General features: G+C 43.7%; 1 protein-coding gene across 10 annotated transcripts in view; it reads left to right on the top strand.

The window, feature by feature from the left end:
• The window catches only part of DENND2B (DENN domain containing 2B), a 174,289-nt gene that overhangs the window by 57,470 nt on the left and 89,615 nt on the right, over positions 1-27,204 (top strand). For 7 of the 10 annotated variants that reach the window (XM_054699356.1, XM_054699358.1, XM_054699363.1 and 4 more), the window contains 2 exons: positions 12,910-12,998; positions 13,674-13,831. The gene's annotated coding sequence lies outside the window, so the exon portion shown is untranslated. Of the gene's footprint in view, positions 1-12,907; positions 12,999-13,211; positions 13,327-13,673; positions 13,832-27,204 lie in introns of those variants that run through there. The other 3 variants (XM_037522627.2, XM_054699354.1, XM_054699360.1) reach the window with 3 other exon arrangements.

Here is a 27,204-nt window from a genome sequence, read left to right as displayed (position 1 = left end):
TTTTTCTTAAAATTTTCTCCAAATTATGTCCCTGTCTCCTTGCCTCTCTGGAAGGGGTGGGGTTGAGGAGGAAGATGAGTGCTCGGTTTCCTGGAATCCTCTTTGGCCCTGGAGATAGGTTTAGCAGATACCTTCTGTGGGGAAGGAGATTGGAGGCAGGTGAGAGAACCTGTCTTCTGCTCATCATCTAACTGGGTGTCTTCCCAGTTTGGAGATGCTGACACTCTGAATTGTTTGCATAGATACCTCCAGGCCCTTGGAGGTGAGCCCCACATTTACCTGATTTAAAATCTTTCAGAGGGCAGCACCATCAGCTCTAGTGAAGTAGAAAGGCCCAAGAGAGCAATTTAAAGCATGAACATGCTGGGCAGAGAGAAGCCTGGGAGGGGGTGGTGGTCTCCTGCTCTAGATCTGCCCCACATGGTGTGTGTGTAGGGGGCCAGGGGAAAGTTAGAGGGCTGGTAATGGAAGATGGGAGCAAACGCTTGTAATGATCAGAAAAGGGTAATAAATCTGGAGCGGTAATGCAGGAGGTTGGCTGTGCACAGTGTGGAAGCTGGAAAATTTTTGCAGAGGTGAGGTCTGGTGGGGCTAGAGACTGGAATTGGTGGTATGGTGGCTGGCCATGTGTAGGTTGTGTTTGCGTTGCTGAGTATCTTGGGTATGACCCTGGCAGCCCTCCCTACCCTACATCTTTAATATGCTTATGTGAGTCTAGCCTGTCAAGGTCCTGACCTAGAGTGTTCTGGGGCAGAGGTGCTGGGTTTGAGATTGGGCTGGCCGGCCCAAGTCTCCACCTCTCAGTTTGCTGGCTCCCCCTGGCATGAGCGCTTCTTTAAAGCTACCAGTGCTCTCTGGCATAGCCTGTAGAGGTGTCTGGGCCCTGGCAGGTTACAGAGTCTTCTCATGCACGCCCTGTCTCTTTGGGGTTTGAGAACAGATGGGGCTTAATTCGAAGCAGACCTACCTCAAGGGCCCAAATATGAAATGTATATTAAAACAGTATTGCTAGTCTTGGCTCATCTTTCCTCTGTGTCTCTCTCTCCCTGTTATCTTCCCGTCACCGTGAGGGATTGCTCAGCTGCTGCTATCACGCGGGCTGATCAGGACACTAAGAATGGAGCTAAATCTAACTGTCTGCCTGCTGCTCTGATGTGTTCAGGATCATGCTTGGAGAAGAGGTGGATTTGAGCTTGTGCTAGAGGAGGCCTTCCCACCCCAGCAGAGGGGGTGACAGCAAGAAGGAAAGGTGGCAATGTATTTTAGGAATTAGGAAGGTATTAATTCTACCCTTCTCTTCTTCCCTCTTGAACCCCTAGCAGGGAGTCAAGGGCAGGAGAGAAAACCACAATCTTGTTTCTCAGTCATCAATCCAGACAGTCAGCAAGTACATGCTAAATTTCTCCATTTAGCCATCATAGTGATTCAAATAATTTATAAAGCTTGTTTTCTAACCTATTGAAACATACTATCTGTTGGGAGAGATAAAATATATTAAATAATTATAGAATGTCGAAGATCTGAACTATGCTTGACTACTAGTTGTGAAGATATTTATAGTTCAGAAAAAGAAAGTTGTATTTTAAAATGGTAGGAAAGAGGAGGCAGGATATTTTTTGGTCTTTGAACGTTAGCTCCACTTTCTATAAGAAGAGGAGAGGAGGGAAGGGTTCTGGATGTGGAGAAAAGTTTGCAGAAAGAACACAAAACTCCAGGGTCCCTGCGATGATCTGCCTTGGGGGGTGGGGAGGGGCCTGGCAGAGCAGAGTGGGAAATTTGAACTCTGGGATTTTTGCTTTTGTGCAGAGAAGATGGGAAGTGATGCTGTGAATGAGGAATTTTGTGGAAATCATTCTTTTTTTTTTTTTTAAGATTTATTTATTTATTTATACAAGCACTGGGTACAGTCAGAAGCGCAGGAGGGTGAGAGAATTCACCAGAGCCAGAGCGGGGAGCAGAGCAGGCAGATGGACTGAAGTACACTGCTGAGGGGAGCAGCGGGCGGCAGGAGAGGTCTGCACGCCATGTGGGATCCTCCTCCGGAGACCGGGGAGCAGCCGGGGATCGAACCGGCACCACGGTGGCCTCGCAACCCAGTGCTCAACCGCTGCACCACCGGGGAGGCCTGGAAATCATTCTTATAGAAGAAAGTGGGGTAATTTTGGAGAGAACAGAGACTGACAGTAAGGAGACCTGATAATGAACTGTGGATGTCCACAAACAGGAATAGAGAAGAAAAGGGTGAATATCCTAAGAGAATATTCAAAAGGAGAATAGGTAAGACCCAGCCCATGGGATATTAAAGATGATGTTGAGGTGAGAGACAGAAGACGCTAACAGCTCTGCCCTGCGAGGGTTGACCATTACCAGTATCTAATATTTACGGAGTGCTTTATACTTTTCTAGTCAGTAAATATCCCAGAGTTTCTGGACTTTTAGAGTTCATTTAGCTAGGCTCTGTTTTCCATATGGGGAAAATGGAGCCAAGAAAGGGGAGATACTATTCCCAACTCACAGCACTCCCATAGTGATATAGTGTGGCCTTCAATTTAGGCTTTCTGTTCCCAGAGAGGGGGGGATTTTAAGACAAGAGAAGCATGGAAGGAATGTGGAGTGGGAGAAAGTGCTGTCTTGTTGGGTGACATTAGGGGATTACTAGTGTGAGCAAAATGAAGCTTGAGCATTCAGACCAGATTAGTGATTCCATTACTAAGACTATTTTTTGAAAACCACTAGATAGAAAAGATGGACTCTTAGAGTCCCTCTGATTCTGAGATTCTTAAGAGTGCACAAAATATTGTATATGGAAAGTACTGAATTGGGTTTTTTGAGACATTGGCTGGTTTCTGGTGTGGTGTCTTTCTAGGGGAATGCTATGCACTGACCTCAGAACCCAGCTACTGAGGAGATCACAACCCTACTACTAGTAGGTTATGGCCAGTGATAATCAACAGCCAAGAACTCAGTATTTGCAGTTACATTTATGGTTCTGTGTTGTCCACTTCCTCCTGTAACTACCCCCTTCTTAAAACATGTACACACACACAAACACTTTCCTTTAGTACCTCTCTCTCTCTCCTTCCTTTCCTCTTTTATTCTTTCTCCTTTACTGTTGTTCTTTCATTCCCCTTCATCCTTGTCTTCTCCATTCTTGTCTAAATAATTCCTGTGTTGAAACAGCTTCCTCTCTTGGTTAAACTCAGACGTGACGACAGCAGAGCACCCTGGAATATTCTGCTTTGTCTGTATTCCCTGACATGTTAATGGGCACACAGTGATCTGAGCCAGAATCTGGGATTCATTCTGGACTCTTCCTCATCTCCGTAGTCAATCATCCTTCATGTTCTTGTCAAGATAGCTCTTGGTCTTCCTTCCTTGTGTCCATTCTCACTGCCCCATATAGCAGAAGAGAAAGCAAAGGGATCATGGTTCAAGAAAGAAACAGAGATGAGGATCCCTTCACTGTTCTCAGGAGCATTTTGTGAACTTCCAAATCCCAATTTAGAGTCTCCATCTTTGCTTCTTATAACTCTTAAACAGTGATTGACTATGAGATATTTCTGTTGACTATGGAGGAATCCCTAGTCTGAAAAGGAACAATAGTTCAATAGAGGCTAACTGTGGTAGAAGTACACACACAGAGCTTCAAACTTCACCTTCTTGCTGAATTTTCCCTAAATCGCTTCCCCTCCTAAGCTCCTGTGGGCCTTTCCTTAGAAGAGATGCTTCCATGCGTTACTGATTGCAGATGTCAACTGAATTGGTGATGAGTAACTGCATGCTGTCATCACCATGAGGACTCTCAAATGGTTGTTGACTTCCTTTGTTTGCTCAGGTTTGAGGAGAGCTAGTGTCTGCCAGTGCACCCACAGCTTGTGAGAAAGAAGTCTTCTGCTGGCATCTGCAGTGCTGTCAGGGTCAGTAGCTCCTGACCCTGTGCTCTTTTCACCCTGTTCTCCTCCCGGTCATTAGCGAACCAGTAGCATGGGTATAGGCAAACATGTTACCTGAGGGTAGGGAATCTTGACATACAAGGAGGGCTTTGACATGGAATTAGGAAGGGCTTCCTGAATTCTTTCTTTTCTTTTTTTTTTTTTTAAAGATTTATTTATTTATACAAGCACTGGGTATAGTCAGAAGCATGGGAGGGTGAGAGAATTCACCAGAGCCAGAGTGAGGAACAGAACAGACAGATAGACGAAATACACTGCTGAGGAGAGCAGCGGGCGCGGCAGGAGAGGTCTGCGCGCCATGTGGGACCCTCACCAGCGGACCGATCGAACCCGCACTGCAGAGGCTGCGGGCAGCTTCGCAACCCAGTGCTCAACCGCTGCGCCACTGGGGAGGCCCTTCCTGAATTCTTTCTTTCCAAAAGCTAAGTGTACTCAATTATGTTCTTTGACATCCCTGGAGGGATGCCTCAGGAATCCCCTCAAATCTGCTATTCTCAGACTTCCAAACAGCTTCCTCTCATTTCTGTCCTTCAAGATTATGGCTTGCCCTGTCCCTCTACATTCATTCCTTTTTTTCTTCTCATTATTTCACTCACCTTCCCTTCCTTGCATCCTGGCATCTAATTTTTTCCTCTTATTGCACTGGTTCCTCTATATTGATCTCAAAGTGAACGAATATTTATAGGTACCTCTTTCATGCAAAAGGCAAACTAGCTCTATTCTACATAAAAGTGGGGCATTGTTAATGAAGGCACTAGTCATTACATAAATTAGAAACTTCAAGGTCCCTATCCTTGGAGAAGAAAGAGAGAAAGGTTAATGACATCTCCTGCTGTAGGACATTGCACTTAATTTTGTATGACACTTGTCTGTAGACCAGGACCACATTTCATGTTTCCTGGATAAGAACTGGGTTTTGAGGGGCCCCTGTTACTTTCTCTTCCTGATTCCTGATTCCAAATCCTTAGAAGAAGCACTGTAGTTTCCCATTATGAGGGATAAGCTGGTATACATACATCCCAGCAATGCCTGATGGAGCTGAAATGCTGCATTCCTGCTGTCTAATGTTTCAGCTATAGAAGTCCAAACCGAGTTCTTGCTCACAAACAACTATCAGATGGCAGCTTAGTATGGAAGGTTAAAGATCTACAAGAATTCATTCTGATAAAAATATCACTTTGTAATTCTGATTTTCTAAACCATGACTTTGGGAGATAATGGGTAAGAATTGTTCGAATTCCTGAGTTGCTCTGTGTCCTTGCTAAAGCTCTGGTGGTCAGAACACCAAATGGAATGACGTATGGACAAGGACAGATCAGGCTGAGCTCAGCTGTCTCTTATTCTTGTAAGCTTTCTTCATCTCACCTAGATGCAGGTCCCCAGAGATGATGCCATGGGGCTAAAACTACTCCATGGGGTAATTTTTTGTTTTTCCCCTCTGCAAGCAGACGTAACAGCCTCATGAATAGTTCTCAGTATAAGAGGCTCCACAGAGGTGCTTTTTTTTTTTTTTTTCCTTTAGTATACTTGCCTAAAATCTTATTAAGATTCCATTTCCCCCAGGCCTGCAAATAAAATGTGTGTTCTAATCAGAACAGAATAGAGCAAGACATGGACTTTATTTGATCTAGGCTCTCTTTATTTGATCTGGGACTTTATTTGATCTAGGCAATAAATCTCAAAAATCACATTGTTTCATCAGTTGACTCATATTGAGCCATTCCATAAGTTTCTTTCACTATACCATCTTCATCCTGTTGTCTTGGATCTTTTCTAAACTTAGGTTGCATTTTACACATACACACATGCCTTTCATGCAAGCATGGAGTCATATGACAATATCAAATGTATTTTTTTTATTACTGGTCACAATCAAAAAACACTTGAAAACTGTCCAACTAGTAATGATTGACATGGAGGTTGTTTCTAATTTTTCCTTATTGTAAGTAATGCTGGGAGCATGCTTTGGAATTTTTTCTGAGGATAACTTCCCAGAAGTGAATATACTAGTCAAAGGGTATGAGTATTTTAATTGATCCAGTTATTTTCCAAAAGCTGCGTCTCCTTTATTATTTAATAAATGCCACCTATAATTTGTTCAGCATAGATTATTTTTATTTTTACACAGACATCCCTTTCTATGCATTATATATGATATACATGTAATTAAAGTATTTGTTTGCAACTAAGCTTGTTAACACAGTTTAAGAAACACAGCTAATGAAATTATACAAAGAATGATGTTGCAGTTTTTGGTTAGACAGTCATTAGTAAGCATTCTTCAAATGTGAACATTCCAGCAATTTTGGTAAGCCATCTGATCACAGCAGTTGTCTCTGAATATTACGTTACTTTCGAACATACATTTAAACTCATAATTTTTCAAAATAAGCCTTAATTAAAAAAAATATTCTATATTCAAACTAAAACAATGAAATTTCAGTGAACTTTCCTTTCCAGAAACAATAATAAAGAACAAAAGGAATTTTGTAAAATATCCTGAGCATGTCATAATAAAAAGTATATACTCTTCCACCTCCTCAAAACAGAGGCTGCTTTCTGTTCCTCTGCCTTGGAAAGAAGTGAAGAACAGTCTGTAAGCAGCTTTGGACAGGGTGTTGCCAAAACAAGTCTCAAGCAGTTGAGCATGGACATAGGGGAACTTGACCAAAGCACCTAAAATCTATGAATAACAGATGCAGAAGTGAAGTACTTCCAAACAGCAAGGCCACTGGGGCCTGGCCCAACCTGGAGCTCCTCTTTATTCTGCTCACAAGCAAACCCTGATGTTCCTGCTCCAGGGAAAACGATTTCTTTTTAGGGGCTCGATGTCCCAGGAGCTCTTAGTGTGAATGAGGTGACCACAGAAGGGTATTTTAAGGCTTGGAGGTGAGGTGTTTTTTCTAATAGGACAAGGCAGAGTCCAAGTGACAAAGGGCGCGTCTCCAGCTTAAATCTTCACTGCGGATTTGTAGATTCAGCACCACAGGCCTTTACTATGTTCATAATCACATCTAATGTCCATCCTAACTTACAATTCCCATTCTGTGCCTGGAAACAGTCCCTGTATTTAACAATAATACCTGCACATAAAATAATCCACTGTTAAACTTGTATGGTAACAAAGTATTAATGATTTGTAGACCAGTCCGATATTTTTAACTATAATTGTCATGCAACAAATTCATAGACTCCACTAGATCAAAAATTTTGCATAGTACAAATAATAACTTAAAATGTACATATACCCATATGAACACACTCTCACACTTCTAACAGAACTGTGCTTGGGAAAACGCCATTGTTGAGTGCCATTGAGGGCATATTTTGCTAAACTGCTGCTCTAGGTGTTTTTGTTTGGAAACTATCCCAATAAAGCACAGCTGTTTATTGGATAAGGAGAAAAGAGTTATACTTGTGGCAACCAGAAAATTTCAAAGTCAAGTTGTGTAAAATGAACCTGAAGGAATGTTTCAGTGTTTTTAGGATGCAAAGTTGGAGCTGAAATAAAGCATTAAACCAGTTGCAGAGTGTTTAGCAACCATTTCTTGAGATGAAACCTGGTTCCCAACATACACAATAAAGTGTCAGGACCCATAGTTAGTCGGCCTTTATCTCTGCATAATCTGATCACGTTTGAATTTCACAAAAGATGCATGTTGTTCTGCTAGTTTGGTGTTGAGGATTTGCCTGTCCTCATCCTGAATTTTATCTTCATGGTCATTTAGCATGTACCAAAGTACAATCCTCACTCTGATTAAGAAGAACTTCTAAATGTCTCCACCTCTGATAACCACTATATTCTTATTTTATGTTCTGAAAAATTTGCTCCAGAGTTGGAAGGTGTCACTTGCTACATGGCTGGGTGGGCTGCTGCAGTGGGCTGTGGGACTTGCATCTGAAGCAGCCTTTAAGCACTGTGTAGGATGGGACAGAGGAACCAACAAAATTACTGGGAAAAGCTCCCGGAACCCCACGGTTAAGAGTGTACTTAACCCAGCCTGAAGATGTCTAGTAGTAGCTGTTTCCACCATAGGGCTGTGAGATCTAGAATATTATAGGCTGAACTCCACACTTTTCTAGTGCAGAGCCTTAAACTTAGGAAGGGGTGGGGAGGTGAGAGATAGGTGGGAGACCAGGAGAATTAGGGCAGAAGTAAGGGCCTAGAAGAATTTTCTACCATAAAATGTCGAACCTGAGCATAGAACGGGTATTTTTGTTTTCCCAGGAAGACTGTGCAAGCAAAGTACGTACAGCAGTGGCCAGCCCTCTGGACGTACTGCCAGATGTGGCTTCCAGGCAGAGGACTGAGATTGCCATCTTCAGGGAGATATTTTTTTTGTTAACTCAATGGCCATAATAGAGGCCATGAAGAGACTGAATACTTGCAGTGGGTAGTTTGTCTTCCCAGGGGATATAAATGTTGCCAATCCTTCTGCTCTGAAAGGGTGGTTTGTCTCAGACTGATGACTAGGAGTGAGTCCCTGGCTGAGCCTCAGCTTTTTTTTTTTTTTTAAAGATTTATTTATTTATGCATACAAGAACTGCGGTACAGGCCAGAGATGCGGGGGTGGCGAGAGGATTCACCAGAGACAGAGTGGGGAACAGAACAGGCAGATTGACCAAAGTACTCTGCTGAGGGGAGCTGTGGGCGAGTCAGGAGAGGTCTGCTGTGCCATGTGGGTAGCTCCCTGGCCGGCCGGGGCATCAAATGCAGACAGCTTCATAGGTTGTGTCTTAACTCCTTGTGCCACCAGGGAGGCCCCTGAACCTCAGCTTTCTTCCAAACACTTCCCAGGCCATTTTCCTTAGTTTTCCCTTCCTATGCTTGGCGCCTTTCTTCTCTCTCCAGCCTTCCTTAGGCAGGAAACCTAAATCCCCCCATCTTTTCCTCCAGAAAAGGCTGCATTTTGTTGGTGATAGTCTTCTTTCTGATCCCAGGCAGATGACTCCAGAGCCAAGGCTAAGGCCTCTGCTGAAGGAGTTAGATATAGACTCTACCCCTTGTAAACAAGAAATCATTCTGCTGATTTGGGCTCATTCAGAGAACAGGGGGACTAGGTCACTAGGACAGAACAGTAGGACTCGGGTGCCTGCAATAGAACAGTGCAATAGAACTCTCAAGCTAGAAGGACCCATGGAGAACAGCTCCTCCCACACAGCTCTCATTCTGTACAGGCGGGTGGGAAGGGACACAGGGACTTGCCCAAGGTCTTACCACCCTGGAAGCCAGGACTTGGGCTCTAGTCTGTTGACTTCTACTCCTGGCCTTTCAAGTTTTCCCTTCTTACCACATTGCATTCAGAGGCAAAAAGGAAAACTGTAAAGCCCGACGGGGCTCTTGTGTAAGCCTGCCTGCTCACATGACAGTGAGAGCTCAATGTAGGAGAATGGGATAGGACACCTGCCTGGTTCCTCATTACTTGGGAAAAGCTGGATGTCTTCAGTGAGCTGGTGCTGGTGCCCAGTCTGGTGGGCATTGTGCCTAGGCTCCCCAGAGGCATCCAAGTTATATCACTCATCTCTCTTAATTATACCACTGTTTAGGATCTACCAGTAATAGTTAAACAAAAGCTGACTTTTCCTAAATTCCTTTGATCCCAAAGCAAGGAGTGGGTTTAAAAAGATTTACTCTGCTCATGTATTTTCAAATTTGGAATTTCAGTGGTTTTCAAAGGGACAAGAAAATACTATAAATTCTTTTGGTGGATCTGCTTATTGTATATATAAATACTCTCTTGGTACAATATGTCTTTCCACTACAATTCTTTCATCTTATGGAGGGGAAGCTGTTTGGTTTTTTTAGAGTCTTTTCCAGTGATTGATTTAGCCTGTATATATTGCCCACTTGGAATGAAATACTAAAGTGGGCAGGCCTCAAGAGGCTCAAGACCATGGGAGACACAGGGTTGCATAGCCCTGAGAACGAGATATAGTACTCATAATACGGGCCTCTTTGAGCCTTTGTGGGCTTGCAGAGTCGACAACAGGTTCTGTCAGGAGCACAAGAAATATTTTACAGAGGAGGTGATAGCTGAGCTAGGCATCGAAGGCAATACATTTTGCTAGTGGGGGAAGGCGTCACACTCAGATAAAGAAAACACTGTGAGCTGAGGGAGAAAGAGACACTCAGATAAGGTAACAGTATGAGCAGGAAGGGCAAGAAGAGGAAAAATGCTGCAGATTTCAGCGCACCAAGTGGAGTATTGTGGTTATGTCTATACTGGGGTGGGTTGGGAAGGAGGGCATCTATTGGAGATGAAGCCAGAAAGATTTCAGATTTGGGTGGTAATATATGTCATGAGAGGGAGTTGGTTAGTAATACTGCTATTGGTATTAATTAGGTTTCCATTATTTCCCCCTCAGAAAGTATTCAATTTTGTTCTTGTAATAGAAAACCATTTTTTTTTCCCCCAAGCAACACCCATCTCCAAATTGTAAAACATAAAATGACTTTTTAAAGTCAAAATGTACTTTGTGCAAGTATAGTGACCAACACATCAGAGGTGAGAGAGCTCATTTTTATCCCTGATGGGGGCTGGCCAAAGAGAACTTTCTCTGTTGAACCAGTCCTGCATCCTGCTTGTTTGGCAGGGGTGCTAGTGGTGGAGGGCCTGTGAGTGGGCATTCAGGCTGCTGGAGAGGCTGCAAAATCCTGGAGCACGTCCCCAGAAGAATGACCTTACGAGGAAAGTTCTGGGAAAGAAACCACAAGGAGACTTGACAGGAATTTTTGGTTGAGCCCACAGGCAAGGCACATGAGGAAAAGAGATGTAATTATAGTTTGTAAGTCTATGAAAAGATACAATGAGTGACATGAAATAACTGTTTTAAATTTCTTCTTCCTGTTGGACAGGAAGAAATGGGTTTTTGTGCATTCATTTAGCAGATATTTATTGAGTGCCAGCTGTGAACTGGGCCTGTAATAAATGCCAGGAATATGGTGATCAGCAAAGCAATCAAGAGTCCTGCTCCTCATGACCTTCTGGGGAACCACTGACAGTCGCACAAATGCTTTGCTATAAATTGTGGTGGATGCTGTAAAGAATATATCCTTCTTTAGATTAGAGGCTCTTGGAAGACTTCTCTGAGGAGGTGAGGGGCAAGGTAAGAGTCAGCCAGTCAAAGACTAGTGTGTCTCAGAGAAAGGAGAGCAGCCTGGGAAAGTCTGGCACTTGGGGAGCTAAAAAGCAGCCTGTGTAGCTAGTGTACAGTGTGGGGAGGGCAGGAGACTTGGGGAGTGGAGGCCAGAGAACATGCTGGGTCTTGGAAGTTCTGTTAAGTGTTTAAATTTTATCCTAAGTGCATTGGAAAGCCAGTGGAATGTGTTGAGCAGGAAATGACATGATCTGGTATAAAAAGGTGATTCAGACAATTTCAGTGGAGATTGGATTTGTGAGGGCAGGAGTGGAACTGTAGCAATTAGGAGGTTTTTTGCCATAATTAATGTGAGCGCCTGAGGGCAATGGAGGTACAGAAAGGACAAATAAAAAAGATATATTTAGAATTAGAATTTTTTGAAGTGGTAAGTGGATTGCATGGAGAGAGAGAGGTAGGAAGATACAAGGAGGTCTGCCAGGTTTTTGGCACGAGTTTGCCTGAGGGCCTCTCAATAGATAATAGACCACATCGGGTGGTAAAAACCCTTATCCTGCAGGTAGGATTGATCTGAATCCAGCTTTGCACATGCAGCAGAGAGATTCAGCAGTCCTCTGCCCAGTTCAAGGAGCTCATATATAATAGCAGCACTCAAGGAGGGATTCCAGTTCTGTTAATTGACCCCTTACCCTGTTCCTTCCTGGCAGGACAAGACCCTAAGGAACACTGTAACTGCAGTCTGCCACTAGGGGGAGCATGGCCTGCATTCTGTTTCTGGTTTGGAGGGCTTTTTGAATTCTGGATTACTTTTGAGAGTGTTGTCTCAGTTTCAATACTCAGCCCTGGTTTCTGGACCCTCATACTTTTTGGAAGAATGAGTGACATGTGATTGGTGCTCTGTGCATATTATTTGGCAGTAATATCCAGTGTGAATGTTATAGTAGAGATGAATTTATATTAAACCTCTTCTTTCTCAGTATGGGGACTGGACAAAAAGAATGTACATTTCGAGGATCAGGTACTATTTCTAGATCTATTCATTTTTGATTCTATGATTTGGGGCAAGTCATTTTACTTCTTACTTAGATTAAAAGAAAATCTGTTACATTAGTATGATAACTTCATTCCAAACTTTCAGGCCTATTGTGCTGAATAGATGAACCAAGATTTAGGAGAGTATTTTTGAAAAAATTATAACTATAGGGTAGGATTTCTTTCCCTATTCTGTGCACCAGCACATTCACGTCTCATCGATGCTATCATGGAATCTTCAGACTGAAAGAATTGGTAGTTGGGTCTACCTTACCATGACTCAGAAGGATTCTCCACCTTTCCCTGGGAGTCAGCTGTGTACTTCTAATGGGTTATCAAAAAAGATGTCAGTTTTCAACATCAAATGACAGTGTACTTTAATGGAAAGCGCACAGGACTGACTGGTCTTTATTCCTCGTCTTCAGTTACCCAACCAGCTGTGTAACTGTTGACTAAACATTTGATATCTCTGAGCCTCAGTTTTCCCATTATTAAAATGGTGGTAATGATACCTGTTTGTGTATTCCAACAAATTATGAGGATCAAGCAAAATAAAACATATAAAAGATTGTTACACGGGAAATTTTACATGGAATATTAAATTTAGGGGCCTTGCTGGGTCCAGGCACAGTGTTGGCTCTTGGACAGGAGTGATATTATTACTGACTGTGACAGTCACTCACACAAAGCCTGGGTTTCAGCTACAGGCCTGACAGGGCAGAGAGATGAGGCTGTATTTATATTGAGCCTGTTGCTTGGGCTGTGACTCTGGACATGCCCTGGACTATTCCTGGTCCTGACCTAGTGTCTTTCCTCTTTGTTACAGGAAGATGAGAGATTGCTTAGGCACCGGCACTAGTACCATGAGTCCCTGCACCGGTTAAAGCCATTGCCACGACCTGGGCCTGCAGCAAGGTAAGCAGAGAGGCCAGTTCAGGCGAGCTGGGAGTGAATGCATTTCCGCCTCAACTGCTGCCCGGAAAATCCCAAATGCACAAACAAGTCAAGGCAATGCATCTGGGTCCTCCTCCCTGTGCTTCAAAATCCAGAGGAAGGGCTTGCTTCCCCTCCAAGTGCTCCAGCTAGTTCCCTCCCCCCTGGCGGGGATTCTTCCAAGTTATAAAAAATGAGACACTGGAGGGGAGGAAAACAAGTCCACTCACTGTCTTCTCCCTTCTCTCCTCTGAGCTGTTCAAGCAAGTTCCCAGGAGCAGCCCAGAGTGCTTGTTTGACTGGAAGGGAGGTAGGAGGAGTGGAATGCATGCAAAACCCAAGCTGATCAAAAGACAGTGCTGTTTTATGGAAGCCTCCCAGAACTGAGAGAGAGAGAGGGAGAGAGAGAGAGGGAGGGAGAGAGGGAGAGAGAGACACACACACAAACACACACACACACACACACACACACACACACACACACACACACACACACAGGAGAGAGGGAGACCAGGCAGGGCAGGAGGGCAGGAGGGCGGGACGGAGGGAGGGAGGGAGGGAGCGCTCTAGCTCGCGCACACGCGCTGGCTGTGAGAGCAGGGTCTCCATGACAACTGGCCGGGCAGGCTAGCAGTGCTCTGCTCATTTGGCTTGAAGGAACGCCACAAAAGGTCAGAGGAAGGAGCTGTGGGAAGCTCACAGCAGGTATCGGAGCTCAAGCAGTGGATTTGGGGGCTCTGGGCTCCCTAACAGACGGTGGTGTGAGCCAAACTCTGTCGAGAATGGAGTGGGCTGGAAAGCACCGAGACTTTCAGGTAAGGTCAGCTCCAGGCTTGGATAGCTTTTTCTACTTTCCTGGCCTTCTTCTTGGGCTGTTTTCTGGGAGGCAGGCAAGTGTCTGTACTCTCTGCTCAGGGTTTGGGGCTCTGGAATGATGTCATGCTCCAACAGTTGGATTCTATTAGCTTAAGGAGGAGGGAAACAGCCAATTTTCTTGACTTTGTAAATCTAGCTGATCTCACTCTTGCTGAACCTGATGTGTTTAGACTTCAATACAGAAGTCATCTTATAGTTAGCACAGAGACTTAGGATATTTTACAAGAAGTGTCTTTCATGGAGAAAAATGTAATCATCACTCTAGCTTTGTGTTTGCAGTCTTATGAGGAAACGCTAGTGTCTTTTTGAGAGGCTTGGTTTGTTCTAGTGAATGCTGTTTTTTGTCTCTTGCTGCTCCTATGTTTGACCTGTAATTTTAGAAAAGAAAAGCTAATTAACTCAGCAAGGACCCTGTGGAGAGTTTCAAGTCCCTCTGAAGCAATTGCTAGGACAGAAAGACTGACATAGAGATATCTGAACTGGGGTCTGTCTCTGCATATCTGTCTTTCTCTCCCCCTCCCATGTCCAGATAGCTTAGTAAGAAGCAAACTGTCTTCCCTCATTAATAAGGGCCATCACAGGCTTACCCAAAAGACGCATAGGGTGGTGATGGGGATGTTTTGGGATTCAAATACCTCTCAACTACTAAAAGCTGCCAAAAGAAGATAAGAGGTACTGTGGCTATGCCAGATGGTTCTTTGGGTTAATATTTTAACTAAGTGTCAGAGCATGCAGTGTCCATACTGGACACTCCTATGTTTGTCTTAGGTTTTTATAAAATGGTTTCTGACCCAGGTCCACGGTGTGTGGTGAGCTCAGTGTGGACTCTGTGAGAAGACTCTTCTAGAAAGGCACTTTTACAAATGATGGGATAACTAGGTTGTCAGTGATCTTATTAGGGGATTAGTGTAGTGGATGCTTCTAGCCGTGGAGACCCATGAGGGGAATTGCTTCTGCTTCAGCCATGTCCCATCTTAAAGTTACTCCCGGGCTTCAGGGAACTTTGTGGATGCCTCTGGTTTCTCTGTGGGATGAGGGCACAGCTGCTGTCCTGGCTTTTTGGTTTTTCTTCTTGAACTTTTCTGAACAGAATGTCTTTTGTATTCTGGCAAACAATGAGGGGCCTTCTGATTAACTTCAGGTCAGCTTGCCAATGAAAGCACTGGCCATGTCCCCAATTCTGGCTCCCCGAATGTGTACATGTATGTACCAGTATTGTGGCCTGAGGGTACACAGGGGTGAACTCAGTGGCCCTGGATGTAGATGGGCCGTGTCTGAAGTGATGCTTCCTTTTTACTTCAGTTCAGAGATCCTCTGCAAGGGTGAAGCCTATGTTTTACTAGGGGGTGCAGGGCTGGGGGGGATAGCGTGCTTGTACAGGATTAAAGTTGGGGGATGTGAGAAGGAGGCCTCTTGTAGTCAGTGGACCTTTCGGTTAGTAATCCAGGATCTCAGGGCTCTTCTGCTCAGGTGGATGTGGTTGGAGCTCCTGCAGTTTTGTCACCTTACATGTGTAGAAAGGGTTAGCAGGTGATTTTCTTTTGAACAAATAATGGATTTAGGGTTAGAATATTTGAGTCCATGGCCTAGGTTCTAGTGGCTGTAGGCAAGTTCCTTTAACCTCTATGACCTTAAGATTTATTAGCAGTGAGATGGAGATAATAACTTCACAGGACTGTCAAAGAAAGAAAATGAGCTAATTTTCATGAAAGTTGTTTCAAACGTTACAAGTTGAAGCTTGAAGAATGGCCCACTTTCTTCTGGAAAGTCGTTTTGTCTCACTGTTCTGGTTTCCCCATTTATAAAACCCTCTCCAGCATTTATAAATAAAAATGAGAAATACCTTAAAAGATTTTTTTCAAGATGTTAAAGGAAACAAGTAGTGCTTTCTTTGGGTTAGGACATTTAGTAAGAGTGATGTTCACTGTTGACTTGAAGCCTCATAAATGATCCTTCAGAGATGAAGCTTGCCCTAGGCCACCTAGCTCAGGCGCTTTAGTGTGAGGATAGAGATTCCAAGAGACCCTTTGCTTTTCCAGTGACCCACAGCTCCCTGCCAGTAAGGGAGGCACACATTTAGTAGCTGGAAGGGAGGCTACTGGCTACCGGGGGCTGGTTCCTTTATTCTGCTGTGGTCTGCTGGGGAAGAGGTCTGCTGCTACTGTTTTGAGTGGGGAGAGGCCTTTCTCTCTGTTCTGGGTTTGAGAGACTGGGCTTTCAGTGGTGAGAAGAGTTACTGCTCTGAAAAGCTCCTTGGGGCTAGACAGCCCTTTCAGGAACCTGTGTGAGTACAGCTTAGAGGAAAACAAGGAAGTGGGCATTCCAAGGGCAGAGAGACTTGATATGGTAGGGGGTGTTGGGAGGGGTGGAAGAGCGATGACTGTGCCAGGGAACATAATGGGGGGGTTTAGGGGGGCTTTGGGTAGGACATCCAAGCTTTGTCCTCAGGGGAGCTGCAAGGCCATGGCAGGCTAGGTGAAAATACAGGGGAGGGGCTGGGCCCCCCACTCACAGCTTTAGCTTTTGTTGCAGGGTGGTGAAAGCCCTGCTAGCCATACCCTGGGGTCTGGGAAGCACTCCATAAGAAGGCACAGAATAGGCAGATTTTTTTTTTTTTTTCAGCAACAGAGCCCCTTTTCAGGGGAATCACCTTTAAACCTCTGAGACCCGAAGGAATTGTCCACAGTTTAGATTGGGGCTGCAGCTCTTCTCCTTTCAGTGTTAGTCCAGCTTCCCAGAACTGAGTCACAAATTGGATCCCTCTGTTCCTTAAGGATTAAAAAGTAACATTCCTGTTTTCCCTCTCTCCCCTTTCCTTTACTCCCCTTCCTGCACACTCTCTTCCTGGGCTTCTCTCTAAAAGGAGAATAATCCCTTACCCAAGGAAGTGGAAATTTTGAAATAACTTGGAGGACAGACCAAGGGCATCCTCAATTCTGTTGGTGCTGCTCCTGTCCCTGGAATGAAGGTTTTGGGTGTACAGTTTACAGGGGCATCCCAGATTCCAAATATCGTAGCCACATTGCTGACCTGGAACAAAGAGAGGCTGTACTCCATTTTCCACCTAAAATGATTCTAAGGACTACTTTGTGTTGAGGTCTGCCTGGCACCTGAGGCAAGTGGGGGTGGGGGGTGGGATTTGAATCCTGGGCCTTCCAAAGCACCTTCCTGCAGGCATTTCTTCTCTTAGCCGTCACCTGTCACTGCCTTGTAGACTCCTGATATCACTCGTTAGCCCAAGAGATTTTGCTGGGGCAGCCAGTTCCAGAGAAGGCATGCTGGAGCCTGGAGGAGGCCAGGCAGCAGTCCCGCCAGACTCTGGCCTGGCCTCTCCTCTGATCCTCTATATTGACTTGGAGGGAGAGGATATTTAGCACAGACTAGGGGAGGGGAAAAGGAAATCTTCTGGAAGATAATTGAGTTCTTTGAGTCAGAAAACCATGGAAAGTGGAGTAGGGGCCTAGGAGGGCATGAAAGAAAAAAAAAAAATGACCATCTGGCATAGTCTGCAGAGATTTCTCTTTAAAGCCTGTGGGAAAACTTGCATTAATGAGTGCTGCCTTCTGGGGTGAGGAGGGAGACTGTGCATTTATTTTATGCTGGGGAAGAGAGGCACTGTGTGCATCTGTCTCAGTAGGTGGGGTGGGTGGAATGCTGGGTGCATCTGTCTTAGGGGAACATGCCACATAATATTGCATTGGAGGAAAAAGTCTCTGTTTCTAGCCCAGGCCCTGGAAAACCTGTGTGTGTGTGTGTGTGTGTATGTGTGTTTGTGAGTGTATTGAGGGGAGAAGAGGATGTTAAATGAGTTTAAACTACCTTATTGTAGGATTTCTCCTTAGATCCCTTTTATTATCATTATTATTTTTTTGATATGCTGTTTTTGAGGCACTGTAGAAATGATCACAGTACTCTTCTCATCTATGAACTAAAGAGTTCATAGATGGAAAACAGACTTATCATCTGTCTGATTGTTAGATTGCACTGTCTTGATAAAGAATGAATTACAGGCAATTAGGGTGTGAAGTCTCATTAACCCAAGCTGACCTGCTCGTAAGGGTTTGTCATGAAACTACCCCAGTTTCTGAAAGATCCAAAATCTGCTTCTGTGTGACTTGTCACTGAAGGGGTTTGATGTGAGCTGGAGATTTGTAACAGGAAGCAACACAGTGAATGAAGGACTATTTGAACTTGGGAAAAATGACAGCTGTGGGAGACAGATGTGAAGCAGCAGGAAAACTACTAAAAGGAAAAAGGAGACAGGCCCGAGGCAGTGGAACTGGGGAAAAGGTATTTCTCAGGGGCAGCAGGGGGTACCTGGGCTGTCCTCTAAGGCCTTCATAATTTAGCAGAAGACTGACCTGCTCCAGGGGGACTCTAGGAAGCAGTGTCCTTTTCCTGTAGGTGCTAACAGGCATTGGGAAGGTGGGGATTGTGGGGGTGGCTGGCACTGGGGCTGACACCCATGTTCATTTTTTCTTGGGCTTGGAGGCATCTCTGGTGTCCATAAGCCCTTTGGTTCTGACATCCCCCGGGTTTGCATGGTTGCCTGATTGCCCATTTAGTCAGTGGATGCAGGGAATCTGGGCCAAGAGCTGGGAGGATCTGAGGTATCAAGTGTGGGACTTAGCCCATATATTGTATTAGATGTTGTGTGCTAGTTATTTCCTGCTCACTGTGAGCCTCTGTCTGTGTGATTAAGAGAGAAGAAACAAAGACCTGCTGAAGTTTTAGCTTTTTTATTTGTAGGGTTAATGACCATCTCATGCTTTCAGCTGCAATAAAGGAGGAGGGTCTAACTCTTGGACTCTGATTTGAAGCACTATTTGAATGATGGAAGAGAGCCAACTACAGGACTGGAAATATGAGGAGGGTGAGAGTTCTAGGTCTGTGTCAAAGCTTCCCTGACAATGTCAAAGGAATGGGTGTATGTGAGAGGTGGTGGGAGGGGTAGGAGAAGGGAGACAGGAACATTGGCAAGAAAATTAAAAAGTCAACTAGGTTTTAAAACTCTTTAGCTTTATTCAAGGAATTGGATTTTGGTCTTCTCGTTTCTCTCTTGGAACACAGGCTCCCTTCAGGAGTTCTGGCAGCTGAATTTTATAGATTGCTTTGAAATCAGTCGACCTGTAATGTGTTGTTCAAGGAGTGTGTGGTATTGTCTTAAAGCAGCCCTGACCATTTGTACTTAAATGAGTATCTTATATTCAAGGTAGTGCAATGGTAAGGAGCTGGACCTCAGGGGTGTCATAAGCTTGCTTTTTGAGCTAACATTGCTTTTTTACTATCTGTAGGATCTTGGACAAGTTACTTAATCTCTCTGTGCCTCAGATTTCTATGAGGCATCTGTAAAATGGATATAATGATAGTATTTACACTGTTAGAGTTGTGATAGGGTTTAAATGAAATGATACATGTAAAGCTCTTGGTCCAGTATACATGGAACATAATAAATGCTCAGTTCTGTCCATTATTATTATCAACGTACAGCAGCATTTAGAAGAGAGTAAGGTTGCCATCTCTTAATCGATTTGGAATTTCTGTGCTCACAAAGTCAAACCAGAATCTTGTTTTATAAGGAGTTTACACTTTGCATTTTATTCATGATTCTGTCAAGATCCCAGGAGAGTCTCTGAGGTGGTCCTCCTCAACCCAGCTTCACAGGCTGAGCTTTATCCTGTAGGATGCTTGCCCTGCACAGTCAGGGGAGGATACCACTGCCTCTTGCTTCCCTCCCAGGTAGGTTCCTGGAGGTCCTCCACGCCTGGCATCGGAGGCCCTTCACAAGCTGGACACAGGCCACTCCAGCTTTCCTCACCCTTCCCCCAGGAATACTTAGCTTTGGGGTATCCTTCAGGACCCAGACTAGTGCATAGGATTTGCAGCCCCCTCTGGAGGGTTTTAGCCTGGCTCTCTCTCTTTTTATCTGCGGACCTCAGGCGAGTTAACCTCTGTAAACCTTAGTGTTTAATGCCATCTCAGAGGCTTGTTGTCATTGTTAAATGAGTTAAGTTGTGTAAAGCACTGACCTTAGTTTCTGGCACAAATACACTCTAAATAAATGTTAGCTGCTCATGTTGCTTGTGAGCTCTCCATTCTTTGAATTTCTCTGCCTGCAGACAGTATGCAGTCCCCTGGCCAGGTAGTTAGCACATCTGTGCTTTAGTTCTGTGACTTGCTGGGTGACCTGGGGGAAATGACTTGACTTTTCTAGACTTCAGTTCCTCTTCTAGAAAGTGTGTGGTTTGGACTAATTGCTTTTATCAACAGTCTGACTTGATTGTTCAGTTGTGTATGTCTTGTCTTTCCAAACAGAGTCTCTGAAGTTCTATGAAATGAAGTGTAATATTTTATACTTTTTAATTCCCCAAATGGCCCACACATATAGCTTATGCTAAAAAAATATTTGAGTAACTTTTTCTTAACCCCATCAGCTGGATTCTAGGAAGTATTTCAACTTTGTTCTCATAGGAAGGAACTTGTTTTCAGGTGCATGGGGCTTGCTTACAATAACTTGCAAAGAGGAGCCAGATCTCTGTAAACTAAAACGCCTACCAGGTTGGTAAGAAAGCAAGGTTTGGTCAACAGATGTTGGGTTACTTGTTTGTTCTGCTGTATAGACTTTGACCATCTCTCTGAATAAATACTACTGTCGCTGTTTTTTTCTCTCAGTGCAGAAAAATGGCAGTGTTTTCTGACTGACCATCTCTCCTTAGAGTTTGAAAGTGAACCAGTGTGCCCAAAGACAAACCTTTGCATTAGGAGAAGAGCCATCTAAAGAAAGAGTAATAATCAGAGCTTGATGACAGACTGGCTCTGCCACTTGCCAGCTTTGCAAACTTGGATAAGGTACTTAGCCTGGCTGTGTCTCAGTTCCTCTTCTGTAAAGAGGAGGTGGGAATGGCACCATTTCTTAAGATTGTGATGAGGCCTAAATGCCAAGTGCTTAGACTAGATCAGTACCTCGTATCTAGTGCTGAATGAGACGTGAGCAATCATTATTGTATTTCTTATTCCCTGTAAACCAAGCATTGTTTATTTCCTGGTGACTAGTGTTGCATTTGTTCTGCCGAGAAATGTGAGGCCATGTCCCTTTCCTCTGTGTCTTGGGAAGATATCTGGTATCAGCAGAGCTGTAAGATGTGCCCTAATCAGTATACAGATCGTAGCTTTTGTACCTTGCTTTTGTTAAGAAATACATAGACCAGAGGGGGCTCTGGCTGAACAACAGAGGCATCTAGGTTGAAGGGATCCTCTCTGATGAATAAGATATATTGTATGGTCCTGGGGTAAGGGCATGGAAGAATCCTGTGTAAAAGAACAAGATGGAAAGTGGGAGGGTCAAAAGGGAGGCTGAGGGAGATCGTCTGTTCAGAAATATTGAGAGGTAAGTCTGAAGAGGGGAGAATACCTCTGAGTGAATGGTTGTGGCTAAGATAGTACATGGCATCCAGAAGTTTCTGGCCCTTTCTCTTCCCAAGAGACAAGTGAACACCGCAGCCCCAGGTGAGACTTGCCTAAAAGTGCTCACTAGGAGCCCTGGAAGAGGAGTGGTAGGTTGGATGAGGAGCTTCTAATGAGTTCCTAACAAGAATGAGTAGCAGGAGCAGCTTAGTGCATCTTATCTACTAATGTAATTATGAAGAGGTTTCCTTTTCTAAATGCAAGAAACAGGAACTTTTGCTGCCAAACTTAGCAGCATGTTTTAAGTCCCTCAAATCTCCTCTGAGTGCTACCAAAGCTCTCAGCTTTGTTGTTATCTCTTGTTGAAACATGGTCTGGAAAGGTCATATCAACAGTGCCAATTTATGGGCCTGCTGAACCCATGCAGCCTAGGGAGTTCTTGGGAGTAGGTGCTTCACAAATTTTCCTTTTTGAGTGAGGCTGTTTATAATTTAAGGGTTTTTCTGCTTTAGAAGACCAACCTCTGCAGATTAGGGTCAAACAGAAGTTTTATTTCTGTAGGCTCCCAGAGGCAGGAGCCCAGATGTTACAGTAGCTCCCTCTTACAACCAGGAGACAAGTTCCGCCTTGGTGTTACTTACAGCTACCAAAACTCTGCCCCATTCATTCTCCTTATTGGAGGTGAGTTCTCTTGGCACAAAGTTGTACCAGAATTCTTCACCCCATTCAAGTTACTAGCAGTTTTTATCTATCATGTGTTCTTCAGGACTGATCAATAGGGGTGAGGACTACAGTCAGCTTTGCACTTGTTTGTAGAGATCTGAGGACAAGAAGGTCAGAGCCCCAGCTATGTGAATACTCTGTCACTTGGCAAAATAGATGCAAATAGGAAAGAAAATTAAAGTTGACTGACCCCTGCCGCTGTGAAGAAGTGTGGTACTTGAGTATGAAAGGAAATACCTGAGACAGATGAGATGAACTTGGTGATGGCAGTGACCTTGCTTTGCAGTCTATGATTTGATTAACACATCTGTTGTGGTTGGAGAATGGGGACTTTGGAATCTAGAAAGGAAGGTGAGCACTGAAGTTCTTTATTTTTTCTGCCTCCCTCTAACCCCTTTGGGCTGAGACATAAATGGAAAGATTAGCAGATAAATTGCTGTCCTTGCACTGGTAGGGGCAGTGCTGCCCACTCAGCCTCATCTCTCTGGCTTTGAGTCACCACTGCTGCTCAGGATTGAGTTACTGCTCAGCTGTGCTGGGAGAGCCAGCTGTGAAGATTCTGGGGGTAATGAGGGCAGTGGGTTTTGTAAACTCTGAGTAAGTGTCCAAAGGGAAGTGGTAGGGATCCAGTTAGAAAACAACAACTGGAAATTTTTATTTTACTTACAGCTCATTAAATGGGAATAGAAAAGCTTTTTTTAAACCTCAGAACATAATCTGTTTGGTAAATCCAGGTAGGTTTAAAAAAAAAAAAATACTATCTAGATTTCTTTTCACCTGAAAAACACTCAAGGTCAGATAGCTGCAAGGTTTTGCGGGAAGAATTTGAGCCCTGGACCTCTGTAGAAACTCAAGGAGAGAACATGGAGTTACATGTTTTACCACAATAAGAAACATTGGGAGTGGGGAAGGTCAAAAACCAGAAAATGACACTTGTGCATCCTCTTGGCCCCTGATAGCAGTTAGTTTTCTCAGTGAACGAATTGAGATGACTTTATCTGTTTGTGTTTCACAAGAGTTCATTTTTTTCTCAGGGCTTTCTATTTTTAATTTATTCATACATTCTTTTCCTGAAATTCCATATTCTATTACCACTGGTCAGTCAGAGAAAGAAGTAGGGTGATCCAATTCTGCCTCTCTCATTTAGAATCAGTTTGAATTTATTTATTAATTCAATCCATATTTACTGAATGTCACTTGCTTGTTCAGTAGATAAATAAGCAAGATAAAGATAGTTATATGAGCTATGTAGGAAATAATGGTGATGTAAAAAAGAAAGTAACATGGGATTGAAGACTGTTTTTAAAAGATTGATTAGGGAAGATCTCTCTGAGAATAAAACAGTTGAGCTGCCAAGTTCAAGGATGAAAAGAAATGGTGCATGTGCAGTTTTCACGAAAGTACATTCTTCATATAGGGAACAGCAAAGGCAAAGCTCCTGATGTAGACAAGAGCCTGGCATGCTGAAAGGACATGAAGAAAGTTATTGTTAGAATAAAGGGAGCCAGTGGATGCAGGATGTAGGATGTTGGTAGAGACTAGTTCTGGTAGACTCTTTTGGTGAGTGAGGAGAACCAGTATGAGGAGGAAAGGCTTATATTCTAGGTCTGTGTCATGACTAGGGATAATATGTCAACAGTTGAGAGGGGTAACTAGCTAAAAAGAACATTGAGGGGCCTCCCTGGTGGTGCAAGGGGTTGAGCGTCAGCAGTATGAGGCTATCTGCAGCCACTGCAGCATGCATTCAATCCCCAGCCAGGGAGGTGACCCACATGGTGCAGCAGATCTCGCCTATCTCACCTGCTGCTCCCCTCAGCAGTGTATCAGTCAATCTGCCTGTTCTGCTCCCCACTCTGTCTCTGGTGAATCCTCTCACCCCTGGAATGGGAAAAAGCACATAGACAATTAGCTAAAGGTAGTTGAATAAATATAATTTACTTAAAAATTTCTGTAGATTTCAGATTTATTGTATATCATTAGTACAATGCTTATTCTATCCCAGACTTTGTGTTATACTAGGTGTTTTCAATCACACCAATTTAGTAAATTCTCTATGTTCCACAAGAGTTCATTTCTCCTCAGGGCTTTTTCTTTTTAATTTATTGATACATGCTTTTTCTGAGATCCTATAGTCTATTGCCACTGGCCTGTCAGACTGTCTGTGAATGAATTTTTTGATGTTCTGTATCAGCAGACAAGGAACTCAAGAGTGACTAATTTGCTTAAAATCCAAGTCTGTATGATTCCAAAAATATGTGCTTTTTCTATAGTCTTACTCTGTGTACCTCCTCTTATTTATCTGACGCACTTAATGAGCATTTCCCCTGAATTACTGTGTTATTTACTGTCATGTTTTCCTTTCTATCCATGGAAGCTATGATGAATTTTAAATATTTGTGAAGTTGAATGAATTTTTTAGATTTTTCTGAAATGAGTACCTGATTCCATATTGAGAATGCCAGTCATTATCAAAACCTGGGGACTATGTGGCAAGACTTGGGAACGGATAACCTGAATCACCTCTCGTTATCCCTATTGGAAGAGTGATGGTCTTTCTCATTAATAGCCACAAATAATAGGTGTGTAAGAATATGATTACTTCTGTTTTGCAATAAGAAGATGGAATTTGTTTCTGGAAAAATTTAAGTAATTTGTCAGTAGCTAGCATCTGTAAATAAACTCTGATTTCCTCATTTACAGGTGTCTTTTAGAGTTTCCAATTTTGTTGGAAATGTTTGATGAAAGAAATTTCTCAAGCCACAACTTAACTTGCTGAAAATTGAATACTGACTAATTTCTACTGGTGGATATTTCCTTTTTTAGGGACAGATCCTGTTTGGATTCTAAAATCAAGGGTCAGGATTCTGAAATAAAAATGTGCAGTGTGTTTATAAACTCTCATTCCTCAGGGTTCGGGAGATCTCTGGTCAGCCTCGTCAGTGGACTTAGGTGGAATGGTTTATGAAGGGCAGAGCAGGGTGAGATTGGATTTCAGATTTAGCTTAGATTCCTGACATACAGTGGAATTTCTTTAGCAAGAGATTTCTCTAGAGGGTGTTGTGTCTCCAGCGCTAAGTAACTAAGTGAATGTTAGATGGTGACATACCAGGGAGCAGGGGCACGTTGATAAATTAAGGGAGGGACTGAAAAGATTGAGGTCAGATCTTGAAGGTCTTGAGCCCCTTGGATCCCCTGAAAGTAGGAAAGGAATACAACTGGATTTAGTTTCTAGAAAAGAAGCCTGTGAGACCATGTGGAAGATAAAACCAGAGTGGAAGGAACCTTGTGACTGTAACTAAAGAGGTGGTATTCTCAAAATCATTGAGAGCAGAATAGAAGGGCAATCTGGGAGGGTCTGAACTCCAGAGCGCAGAGCTTTCTGGAGCCTTAGAGCAGTGGTTTTCAGAGCTGATTGTTCACCAAACTCACTATTTCCAATTCGGCTGATCTAAAGTGGAATTTGAGAATTTGCATTTTTAACATGTTCCCAAGTGCTGCTGCGGTGCTTCTGGTGTTAGAAACCACTGCCTAAAAGGCTTTTAGCAATTGAGATAGAAATAAGAGTGTCATGGTCAGATATTAATTGGCATATGCCTTCTTTCACTGCCCTGGGATTTCATGTTTATAAGTCTATACTTCGGAATCTTGTAACACACTTTACAACATCAACAAAACCTGGTGAAGGCCATTGCCCTCAGTCACAGTGACCCTTGGCATAGTCTGCATCTCCCTTCTGGACAAGTTGCCAGCTGTGTGCTTGTCTCTAAACAGGTGTTTGATTTTTGGAAAATGCTCATCCTGGCTTTTTGACTCATTAGAACAGCTGACATTTATAATCTCCCACTTAGAACACAGCCTCCTGGCTGGCAGGACTGATTCAGGGACTGTGGGCAGGTTTGGCATTGAGTACTGTTGATTAGCCAGGTTTACACAGGACATGCCTGGGAGATTATCTCCTTAACCCAGGAGTTGAATTTCAAGGGCAAAGTCCATAGTTGGCAGTTGATAGGCTGAGAACACCTGAAGAGTATTTTACTTAGCCAGGCCTCAGCACCTCTTCCCACATAGGTCAAGTTTTCTGGTTGTCTGCTGCCTGGGCAGCTTACTTTGTGATGCATCTCCTGGAGCAGCATGGCTCCAGCCATTCCCGTGTTCTCTACTTCAGGGAAGATCTTCATTTCTCCCCAGTGGTCAGTGACTCAGATTTTCCAAAGGCTTTCCTTTTCACCGATTCCCTCATTTTTTCAGCACACTTGTGGAATTGTTTCTGTGGGAATTGTGGGGAGGGCTATTAAAGATTACCTGATTTAGTTCTGCCCTGCACACACAGAAAACAATAATTTCTAAATCATCGTGGGGTAAGAGTAAAAGACTGCCAGTAGCCCTAGACAACCAACTTGGGATTCCTTAACCTCATTGCTGCTCCAGGGATTGAAGGTGCCTGACCTTAGCCAACTGGCTGGGAACTCTGATCCAGTCCCAGGTACCTCAGTTTAGAGATGAGAAAACTGAGCCCCAGAGGTGGCAGAACTAGGACTGGACTCACATCTTTTCACTTCTGCTGGTTCAGGGCTTGTTCTATACAAAATGCAAGAGCTGTGATGTGTTACAATTTCAGGTTAGAAAGCATGGATGATATTGTCTAGGGCTAATTTTTAAGAATTTTTTTAAAGATTTATTTATTTATGCATACTGGGGTACAGGCCAGAGATGCAGGGGGTGAGAAGATTCACTAGAGACAGATTGGGGAACAGAACAGGCAGACTGCTTGAAATACACTGCTGAGGGAAGCAGCGGGCGAGACAGGAGAGGTCTGCTGCTACGCCATGTGGGTTTCTCGTTGGCTGGCCAGGGATCGAACTCATGCTGCAGATGCTGTGGATTGCTTCATAGTGCGGTGCTTAACCCCTTGTGCTGCCAGGGAGGCCCAAGATTCCTTTGGGTTTTTGTTTTTTGTTTTTGTTTTTGTTTTTGTTTTTTAACTAACAAAAGCAATCTGTTTATTACACAGTGGTTTACAAAATAAAGAAAACATATGTCAGAATATGAGCCTCCTCTGTAAACTAACCCGTATCCCAGAAACATAGTCATTGGGGAACAGTGCACTTTCTCCTATATTTGTAGGTACATTTATTTTTGTATTACATGTCACGCTAGTCAAAAACATGGGGAAACATGTTGGGTG

This window comes from Talpa occidentalis, unplaced genomic scaffold (genome assembly GCF_014898055.3).
Source record: "Talpa occidentalis isolate TD23 unplaced genomic scaffold, MPIMG_talOcc4v2.1 talOcc4.3, whole genome shotgun sequence".
NCBI lineage: Eukaryota > Metazoa > Chordata > Mammalia > Eulipotyphla > Talpidae > Talpa > Talpa occidentalis.
This window is presented reverse-complemented; position numbering and strand designations above follow the sequence as displayed.